Source organism: Sus scrofa, chromosome 10, assembly GCF_000003025.6.
Source record: "Sus scrofa isolate TJ Tabasco breed Duroc chromosome 10, Sscrofa11.1, whole genome shotgun sequence".
Classification (NCBI taxonomy): Eukaryota; Metazoa; Chordata; class Mammalia; order Artiodactyla; family Suidae; genus Sus; species Sus scrofa.
This window is the reverse complement of record NC_010452.4, coordinates 65,736,443-65,746,945: the sequence shown is the minus strand read 5'-3', so window position 1 is coordinate 65,746,945 and position 10,503 is coordinate 65,736,443. Positions and strand designations below refer to the sequence as shown.

General features: G+C 43.5%; 1 long non-coding RNA gene across 1 annotated transcript; it reads right to left on the bottom strand.

Annotated features, from left to right (window-relative positions):
* LOC110255725 lies at nt 207-9,499 on the bottom strand. Its single transcript, XR_002336436.1, has 3 exons — nt 9,368-9,499; nt 6,728-7,049; nt 207-1,177 (listed from the first exon to the last, which is right to left on the bottom strand). It is a non-coding gene; the product is annotated as an uncharacterized LOC110255725 (long non-coding RNA).

Sequence of the window (10,503 nt, the reverse complement as noted above, 5' to 3'; positions counted from 1 at the left end):
GTCCCAAGTCCAATTGTCTGCAGAGAAACAGGATGTTTTTTCACCCCCCTTTCCTTTCTGCCTCTTTCATTATCCCTGACTGTAATTCCATGCCATTCTTGCTTATAGTGACTGGCCATTGTTTTTTTAGGCAAAGTGTAGATTTATTAAGATAGGATGCTTGTGAGAAATGAAAGCAGGCATGCAAGGAGGCTCTGTGTGACTCGCCATTTTGTGGGAAGAAATTTATTCTTTCTCTCAGTCATTAAATATTTCATCAGGGACTGTATCATGCAGTTACATTTATATCATAAAGATCTCACCTAAAATGTCAGAAGCCATTGAAGTCTTTCATTTTAAGGAAATATTTTTAAAAGGTATGAGAAGCTGTGGACTTTTTATCCTGATAATGACTACACTGTAATGAAGGAGACTGGGGGGGTACCACAAATGCACGAGGTCAATATTGAGAGGAGCAGTAGGGTTCCTGAAGCAACTACAGTGTTTTGCCTGTGGCTAACGTATGTTTTTCTAATCGGGTCAGTTACGAGGATGTTGGATGCCAGCTTGTCAGTTTCCATGAGTGTCACATGCCTGGATACCTGAAGGGTTACATAATGCAGCTCTTACGGTCCATCCCCTGGGCTGTAGGCATCCATCTGCTGGAAAACCTTTCTCAGTCCTTGTCGGCAGTCAGCCGAGGGCGAGGAGGAGGACAGGCACCCTCCCCTCTGCTCCTCCTTCAGTGAGTCCAGCACCCGGGAGATGTGCGTCTAAGGCTTGAGATGCGAGCATCACCTGTCCCCAGGAGGATGTGACATGGAGAGGACATACAGCAACAGCTCTCAGAGCAACGTGGTTTGTGTCAGAGAATGACACTTGCAATCCCACGTAACTGGGACAGGGTCTCAGCTCCGGATATTTTAAGTTTACGTAAATTGTCTAACTATTAAGATAGGGGGAAAATACCTTTCTCAAACAGGTTTTTTTTTTTTCTTTGTCTTTTTCTTTCTTTCTTTCTTTCTTTTTTTTTTTTTTTTTTTTTTTTTTAGTTTACCATACTTATTTCAAAGGTTATACCATCCCAAATTATCTCTTGGTTTGGTTTTTCTGGTGATGTTTCCTCTTCCATTGCCTGTAATTCATTTTTCACCATGGATGGGTCATCGCCACGAAAGACTGGCTTTAACTACAATCTCTAGAAGAGAAGAGAGGAAAACATCGCTGAATTAAAGTCGAAAGACAATCTGGGTCATCTAGTTTGGTAGAAATTTCTGCCTACCCAGAAGAATTTTGAAAAACTATGTATCTCTTCACACAACTTTAAGTTGCTACTAAAAAAAAAAAAAATTGTCATAAGTTGAAATAGTTCAAAAGAGTATAATTTCCAGAGGAACAAACATGGGAGTTTTAAAAGTCGTCTACAATGTAGATATCTGTTTTTAAATTTACTTAGCAAAATTTAAAAGCTGTAATGATTTTATATCTTGGATCAGCCATTGAAAATTACACACAAACACGCTCAAATAATAGCTATTTTCCATGACTTTTCTTTCTTGAATGTAAATTTCATTCCTTTGAGTTTTATGTTATTGTAAATTGTTTTGTTCCTGAAAATGTGTTGTCGATCTCACCATATTTTTCTCATTCCAATAAAAGTGTGGGCAAAGTTTTCTAAGGGTTAAATGTTTCTTCTGGATTTATTTTTCATTATGATTACTCATTGATACAGAAGGAACCCAGCAGCATAAATACATAAATACAGAAGATTTTTATCAAACCATGGAAATACAAGGGCAGCATAAATACCAGGATTAATCAAACAGCAGAAATACTAATGGATGGGGCCTCTGGACCTGGGGTGGTCCATGACCCTTCAAAAATGGGGGTAAGGCTGCTTTATCGACTGTGGGCAATTCCTAGACGCAGACTCAGCAGTACTCGGTCAAATCCACCCTCCCGGCGGTGATGTGAGTGCCACCATCCTGGAGGGAGAACTTGGCAGGCGGGCACTACAGTCTCTTCAGGGAATGCGTAAAAGCATTGGGACAGTTCTCAATGGACCACATTTGATAAATTACTCAGAAATTACTTCTTCAGTGATCCATTGGTTGTTTAGTGGCAGGTTGTTTAGTCCCCACGCGTTCGTGTTTTTTGCAGGGTTTTTTTCTTGTTGTTGATTTCTAGTCTTATGGTATTGTGGTCAGATGAGATGTTTGATATGATTTCGATTTTTTTTAAAAAAATAATGCCATTTGCAGCAACAAGGATAGACTTATAAACAATCATACTAAGTGAAGTTAGGCAGGCAGTGAAAGACAAACATCATATGACATCACCTATATGTGGAATCTTTAAAAGAGAAAAGATACAAATAAACTTATTTGCAGAACAGAAACAGGCTCACAGTCTTTGAAAAACGTACGATTATCAAAGGGCACAGGTGGGGTGGGTGGGAGGGGTGGACTGGGGGTGTGGGATTAGCATATGCACACTGAGGTCGATGGAATGATGGGCCAGTGGGGACCTGCTGTGGAGCACAGGGAACTCTACTCAAAATTCTGTGATCATCTATGTGGGAAAAGAATCTGAGAGAGAATAGATGTGTGTACATGTATAATTGGATCCCTTTATTGTGCAGCAGAAATTATCACAGCCTTGTAAATTAACTATACTTCAATAAAACTTAAAGAAATTTTTCATCATGAATAGGTTTTGTGTCTAAAACTAGACCGAAGAGAATATTTTATTACATTACCAGTAACTTAAGACCTCTCGCATGAATAAAGTCAAAAGATTAAAATATTGGACACATAGGGGAAGAAGAACCCAAGTAATTGCCTAATGCATCTGAACAGCCAAGATCGTATTCTTCTGCTCTTGGAAAATAAAAACCAAATTCCTACATTTTATAATTTGTCAGTTATTTGGGTAATTGCATATTTTCTGTAGGAGAACTTTATTTATTTATTTATTTATTTATTTATTTATTTGGGAGTAAAGTTAAGACCAGCTTCTCTTCCCAAGAGAGATCACGTTATGTCTCTTATTTGCTGGTCCCGTTGAGGAGTTCCTGTGGTGGCTCAGCGGGTTAAGAACCTAACTGGTATCTACGAGGATGCGGGTACAGTCCCTGGTCTCTCTCAGTGGGTAAAGGATCTGGCACTGATGCAAGGTGAGGCATACGTTGTGGATGCAGCTCGAATCTGGCGTTGCTGTGTCTGTGGTGTAGGCCAGCAGCTGCAGCTCCAATTCTACTCTCCCCTGGGAACCTCCATATGCCACAGATGCAGCCCTGAAAAGTCAATAAATAAATAAATAGTCCCTTCAGAGTCCCCTAGTAGCTCAGTGGGTTAAGGTTCTGGAGTCGTCACTGCTGTGGCATGGGTTCAATCTCTGGCTCCAGGTCTCTGGCCAGATCTGGTCTGCATGCCACAGATCTGGCCAAAAAAATAAAATAAAATGAATGAGCCCCTCCCTCCAAGTTTTATATACCCTCACTTCTGCTCCCCACCAAATACACAGATCATACGTGTTTTAATTTCTCTTAAGTCAAAGCTTATGAGAAAGGTACAGTCTTTCCAAATTCTACTAAGCCATTCCTAATATGTATGGAAAGACATGAAAATGTCAAGCATACTCTCTAGATGGATGTGTGTGAGTTGTTAAGGAAAGGGTTTCATATTAAAATTATTGTCCTTACATTACATGGACCCTTTTTTTTGAAAAATGAGTTACAGATGTTGAAATCCACTATTGTTTGTTAAGTGTGTTTGCATAAATCTGTCTTTTACTCTGAGAAGATAAATATAGGATTTGAATTATTGAACTGCTGCTTGTAGTCAATGAAGAGCTTACTATATTTTAAACATGTTTTAAAACATATTTTGGAATAGAAAGGAAGACTTAAATACTAATGGAGATGGCTAATTTTTTAGAAATATTTAAGCACTGGAGTTCCCTTCATGGCTCAGAGGTTAAAGAACCCACTAGGAACCATGAGGATGCGGGTTCGATCCCTGGCCTCGCTCAGTGGGTTAAGGATCTGGCATTGCCATGAACATGGTGTAGGTTGCAGATGCAGCTCAGATCCCGAGTTTCTGGGACTGCGGCTGTGGTGTAGGCTGACAGCTGTAGCTCCAATTTGATGCTTAGCCTGGGAACCTCCATGTGCCGCAGGTGCGGCCCTTAAAAAAAAAGAAATATAAAAGAAATATTTAAGTATTGACCAAATAGTCATGCAATATACTCCTAAACTCTACAGATTGGTTTAGAACATTTATTTTTAGCAGGAATTGCAAAACTCATCTGGACTTGAGATTCCTAATTTTACAAATGCAGGATACAAAGAAATGGAGAGCTTGGTTACCCATCATTTTGTGGGGAGGGAGTCTTTTTAGGGCTGCACCAGTGGCATAGGGAAGTTCCCAGGCTAGGTGTCGAATCGTAGCTGCACCTTCCAGCCTATAGCACAGCCACAACAATGCCAGATCCGAGCCACATCTGTGACCCATACCACAGCCACAGCCACAGCCACAGCAATGCAGGATCCTTAACCCACTGAGAGAGGCCAGGGATCAAACCCTGTCCTCAAGGATACTAGTCAGTTTCCACTGAGACACAATGGGCACTCTGAATTACTATTTTCTAAACATTTGAAAATCTAATGCATGATGTCTGTAGTTTAAGGGACAAGTTTAAGTCTGCTTCCTACATTTTATTAGGTGCAACTATATCAAGGGTTCATTTTGGTCATCTAATTTTTTTTTTTTTTTTGTCTTTTTGCTATTTCTTTGGGCCGCTCCCGCGGCATATGGAGGTTCCCAGGCTAGGGGTCGAATCTCTACTTGTCACTTATTGAAATCAGGAGCAGTGAAAAGAGCTGAAAGCAGCCGAGAGGTTAGGAACCCTGGTGCGTATGAGAAGAAACTGTGGCTATTTTGCAGCGTGGATAAACTGTCAGTGGGTCAATGGTTTTTGAAAATGATTTGCCAAGCGGCTGCAGGGGACAGAGAAGTCAATGCTGATGGATTCCTTGAAGGGCGCTGGCTCCCAGCTGAGGTAAAGGACTGGAAATGTGCCCTCTGGGGCTCCCGTTCTTGTTCCCCACCTAATCTGCTGCTCCTGAAGCCAGCTCTTGCCATTCGATGTGCCTCGGATTCCTCTTCCTACAAACAGATGGCATCTCCTCTGAGAGAGGTTGATGCTGGCCCGAAGCACAACCTTCACCAGCCCAAGGTGAGGCTGGAGCGCAGGTGGAGGAATTTGATAAAGAGTCAAGGGAACAAGGGCGCTAAAGGCTGCAGGGGACCCTGCATATGATGCTCTGAGCCGCAGATTTACGGCGATGGCTGTCTCTGAAACCCGCAATAACGCTGACAGCCATAAACGCCTGAGTGTCCCTGGGAAGACCTCCCTCCGGGATCAAGGTCCTGCTCGCCATGAATAAACACGCTCACAGCGCTTCGTCCACCTGTATTAAGAGAGGATCGCAAGGGTCAGACTTGAGGACCCTGGGCCACAGAATCAAATCTGTTCTCCTTAAAGCAACACATCCGCTCCTCTTCAGATTCCCTTCCCAAACAGATTGTTACACGGTATTTGGTAAATTTCCCTGTGCTCTACAGTAGGTCCTTGTCTGTAAATATATATATATATGCATTACTAATTTATTTTGCTGTTTCCCTGAAATTAAGACGACCTGGTAAGTCAACGTTATTCCAATAATTAAAAAAAAAAATACAGTACAGTAAAAAAAAAAAAGAAAAAAAGCACCATATCCTTATCTAGGCTCTGATTCAGATTTTTGATGGATTATTCCTCTCTCATCCAAGTCCTTGAGAGTTCCTACATTGTCCAAAGAAGATATCACTTCAAAAATGTGAGTAACCTGGACAACAGGATGTGATAAACTTAACTCGAAAATGAAAGGTTTATACCTAAAACTATATGATTTCAGAACTCTTAGTCTTAAAAAGGAAGGAAATCCTGGCACAGGCTACCACTTGAGGGAATCTGGAATGTCTTACGCCCAGTGAAGTAAGCAGGACACGCAAGGATGCGCCCAGTATGATCCCAGGTAGATGAGGTCCCTTGACTAGTCGATTCCTAGACTGAGAGTAGAAGCGGGTTAACCAGGGGCCGGGGAAGGAGGGAAGGGGGAATTTTTCTCTGATGGGTACAGAGTTTCACTTTCCAATGATATGAGACAGAGGGCGGTGATGGTGTCACGACAAGGGCAGTGCACTCCCTGCCACTGCACTGTACACCTAAAACTGATTAGAATGCTCGATTTTATGTCATGTATATTTTACCGCAATAATTCGAAAAAAATTTTTTAAAAGAGGAGTTCCCGTTATGGCTCAGCGGAAACGAACCCTGCTCGGATCCTGTCTTGCTGTGGCTATGGCTGTGGTGTAGGCCGGCGGCTGCAGCTCCGATTCAACCCTTAGCTGGAGAACTTCCATATGCCAAGAATGCGGCCCTAAAATTAAAAATAATAATAAATAAAGCAAAAATAAATAAATAAATAATAAAAATTAAAATAAAAAAAGAAAATGCTGGGGGAAAAAAAAACAGAACAATCCTTTAAATGCAGAGTGTTGAGTGGGTTTAAAGCACCTTAAGATTGTACGGAAGCATCTGAAGATGACTGGGCTGCCGCTGAAGTCTCCAGACCCCAAGAAAAGCTGAGGACCAGGGCTACGCCCCCAAGTGGCGGAAGAAGGGAAGGCAGAACATCTCAAACCTCGGTCTCTGCTGGATGCTGTTGCCCCCGGCTGCCCTCCGGCTGAGCCCACAGCCAAATTCAACACCCAGGGCTGAGCAGAGTTCTCGGTGAGGAAGAGTGTGGGCCTGTCGGCGTCCTGGTGATAGAAGCCGAAATTAAGTGTCATGGGAGAGACAAGCTGAACAGATCTTCCTCTTCCGCAGGTGTCAGGAAAATCGCAGTCGCCAGCGGAGCGCACGCTCATGGGAAACTCGCTGTATTGTTGAAGGACCTTCCGTGTGTCTCTGGGACTTTGAACACCTTTCCAGCAGCGGGCTCCCTGACTACCCGCTCAGGGTATCTGAAAAGCAAACAGCACGGAAGATACAGCGTCTCCTTCCAGAGCAAAGGGAAGACGTACTTACTGCTCCTGGTAGCAGATCAGCCTCTCCAAATTCAAGGCGCCTGTCCACTGCACACACATGCCTCCCTATGGGTCTTGGGGACAAGCAGTGCAAACTTGGCAAACATTTGCTCAAGCAGCCTGCTGCACAATGACTCGAAAAGTGCTTTGTTTCTGAGCTGGCCATCTCATGCCTTCTGAGACCATCCGGGAAACTGACAGCCTAACTTGTTGGTTGCAAGATAGGCAACATCTTAGATGCTTCACAGCTCTTGACAGTCCTAAAAGGACAGTATATCTGTGTCTTCAGAGCAGTCACACAGCTGGGTAAAAAACAAACTTAAATTAACCAAGGGCTTTGGGAGCCTAGGCTGAACAGCTTTATAAAAACGGAAAACGATATTACGTCTAGGTGCTGTGTACCTTAGAAATTCTTCTTTTTAAAAATCAGTATCTTCGTGTTCTAAATGAAAAATCACTCTCACCACCCAAAAGGCACTTCAGGGAGTATTCAAAATATGGGAGTAATATTGACATCATAATTTTGTTTTATTGTGATGTCTGATGAGGCTATTAATCCATGGATGAGAAGGAGAGAGAGAGAGAGAACAGACACATTCGGAATAGAGAAAGTTGCCAGCAGGGCCAAGAGCAGGCTGTTACCTTTAGTCACTGCCGAGATTTTCTTGCCTTTCAATAACCTCAAATGCAGTTATTCTACCATTTAGTATCATTATTTTGATTCCGAGAGGACTGTTCATCTTCTAAGCCAATTCGTTTGACTAAAGGTTAATTTTCATGGTTAGTATTTGATCTTGTTCGAGTGGCTCAGAAGTTCGAGGGCCCGCGTCTCTTTTCAGTCTTTCTGTTGGTTCACCCTACTTCCCATCCATCATTTTCTCAGCAACATCCCTGGGAACTGCTAAGGAAATGATTTGCTTAGCAGACTTCATTAGGGCAGAATTTTGCACAGAGAGGGAAGGTTTTATTTAAGATTTGAAATCTGTGCTTGTACTGAGAGCCCATTTTCCCGTTAGCCTGCAGTGAGAGAGTTGATGCTGGCTGCTTGATGACAATGGAAGGAAGAGAGGCAGGAAGGCACCCCCAGAGGCAGAGCTGCAGAAACCTGCCAGGATGGTAGAAGCCTCACTGCCGACAGCAAGTCCTACTCCAAAGCCACACCAGGAAATGAATGAGCTAAGCAAAGCCTGGGAGGAGCTTTATGCAAATGCAGCTTCCTCACAAGTCTCCTAGACTCTCCTTCCATAAAGTTATCCCTTTAACTTTATAGAAATTTCTAGACATTCTGGAACTACCTCTGGAATGCCCTTCTACCGAGAGACTGAATGTAGAAAAGGTCAAGGGCTCGACTTTCCGTGACAGCAGAACTCTGACCCACTGCCTGTGCAGCTGCAAAACCCCAGGAATTTTTTTGTCCCCCCCCTTCCCCCACTCTCCTTTCCCAGGAGCCCCCTTCACGTGACAGCTTTCCCACGTGGACACACCTGACCTGGGCACACCTGAAGCCTTCCCTCTGGTCCACGGTGGAGCTTTCCAAGTACCCCACCTGCCTTGGGTCCCTTGATGGTGGCTGACTCCCATTGCTTAGCAAGCTCAGAATAAATAGCCTTTGCATGTCCTCATTTATTTCCAGGTAGTGTAGCAGGAAGAGGCTGAAAAGTGCCAACAATAACATCTTTCAATTATGGAATTGCAAAATTAACAAAAGCCTTTTTTTTTTTCAGTTTGTATTGCCACCAAAAATAATAATACAATTATAATCATAAAAGTATAAAAGGAAAGACGGTGAGGAGTTCCCCTTGTGGCTCAACAGTAACAAACTGGCTCGGATCCTGCGTGGCTGTGGCTGTGGTGTAGGCCTGCAGCTGCAGCTCTGATGTGACCCCCGGCCTGGGAACTTCCATATGCCTCAGGTGCAGCCCTAAAAAGCAAAAACCAAAAGGAAAGAGAGTGAAAATTATATGAAACCACGAGAATAAATACTCGGCCCAGGTACACGCCCCCTCCCCCCAGGGCAGAACCGCTTGTCTGTCACATCTTGTCTGATCCCCACCCGCCCCCAGGCCTCAACCCTGAAGGAAGAGGCAGCACAGGCTTTACCCTTTGAGTCTGTATTTAATGAGCAGACCTCACAGGGGTCCAGGTTCCCCATCTCTTATCCACAATCCAAAATCCAAATTGCAGTTTAAAAAAAAAAAAATTTCCTACCCCCCTCTGACTCAGCAGTGGACCTGAACGGAGCAGAAACTACTCACCGTCTCTATTTACCTCCAGAACTGCTGAGATGCTGGACACTGGGGAGCGGAGCGGCCCCAGAGCCAGCTGGGGCCCTTGCATAATGCGCTGTATCTGCCGTGTGTTTCCTTTCTAAGATCCAAAAGGAAGAAACAAATCTGAATTCTGAAACACAGCAGAGCCAGCGTGTTTGGGGTAAGACGGTGGGGACCTGGCTCGCCGGCTGCCTCAGCGCCGGCTCTGCTCCCCACCCTCCCGGCTCCAGCGGGGCCCTTCCAGGGATGCGCCCACCTAGACCTGGGAAAGGAGCCACCGCGCCCCGTCAACGACGCCCAACTCCTCCTGCTCTAAATGGGGAGACAAAGGATCGGGGAGGTCCCCACAACCAGGTGTCACATCTTTTTCTGTGTCACAGTGCAAACATTTGAACATTTGGGCAAGGTTTTAGCAAGGGCGGGCACTCAAAGAAAAAAGGTAATACTGAGTAAGCAGTATGTTGCCGTAATTCTTACTAAGTTCCCATCTCTTTCTTGGTTCGTAGAATGAAAGTCGTGGGTAGATTTTCTCCTTTTTAAGCTTCTCATCATTTAAAAAGAAAAACAGTTATGTTAAACATTAACCACAGGAAAACACGGGATATGCAAAATAGTGTACATTTGGATATGAAGATAAATTGTCAGACATTTTAAATAATGCAGACCCCGCTCCCAAGAGAATATTTTGCCAGCATTTCGTCCAGGAATAGTTTCTAATGAATTAGAATCAGGAAAGACATATATCCTCAGAGATCGTCTCCCATTCAAATAGGTATTCAAATAAAATGTCTTTCACGAAATTTTCCCATAATGTTGTCGAATCGCTCTCCACAGCTGTTCACACAGAGCTCTCACAGCCAAATTGGAGAAGTTTCCTTCTTCCTTTATTTGGAATAAGATGGTAAAGTCGCCAAATGTTAAACCTTGGAAGACTCCAAAAGAACATCCGATTAGGCCATTTACTTTTATAAGTAAAAGGACATTCAGTTCTTTGCTAAAAAGCCTTCTGCTCCAAAGTTGCATGGGCTGGAAATTGGATGTGGCCATTTTGCTGCAGTGTCATGGAAATTTTTAAGACAATAGCAACCAGTTTTTTGAGCCAGGCAAAGGGCAAAGGGCTT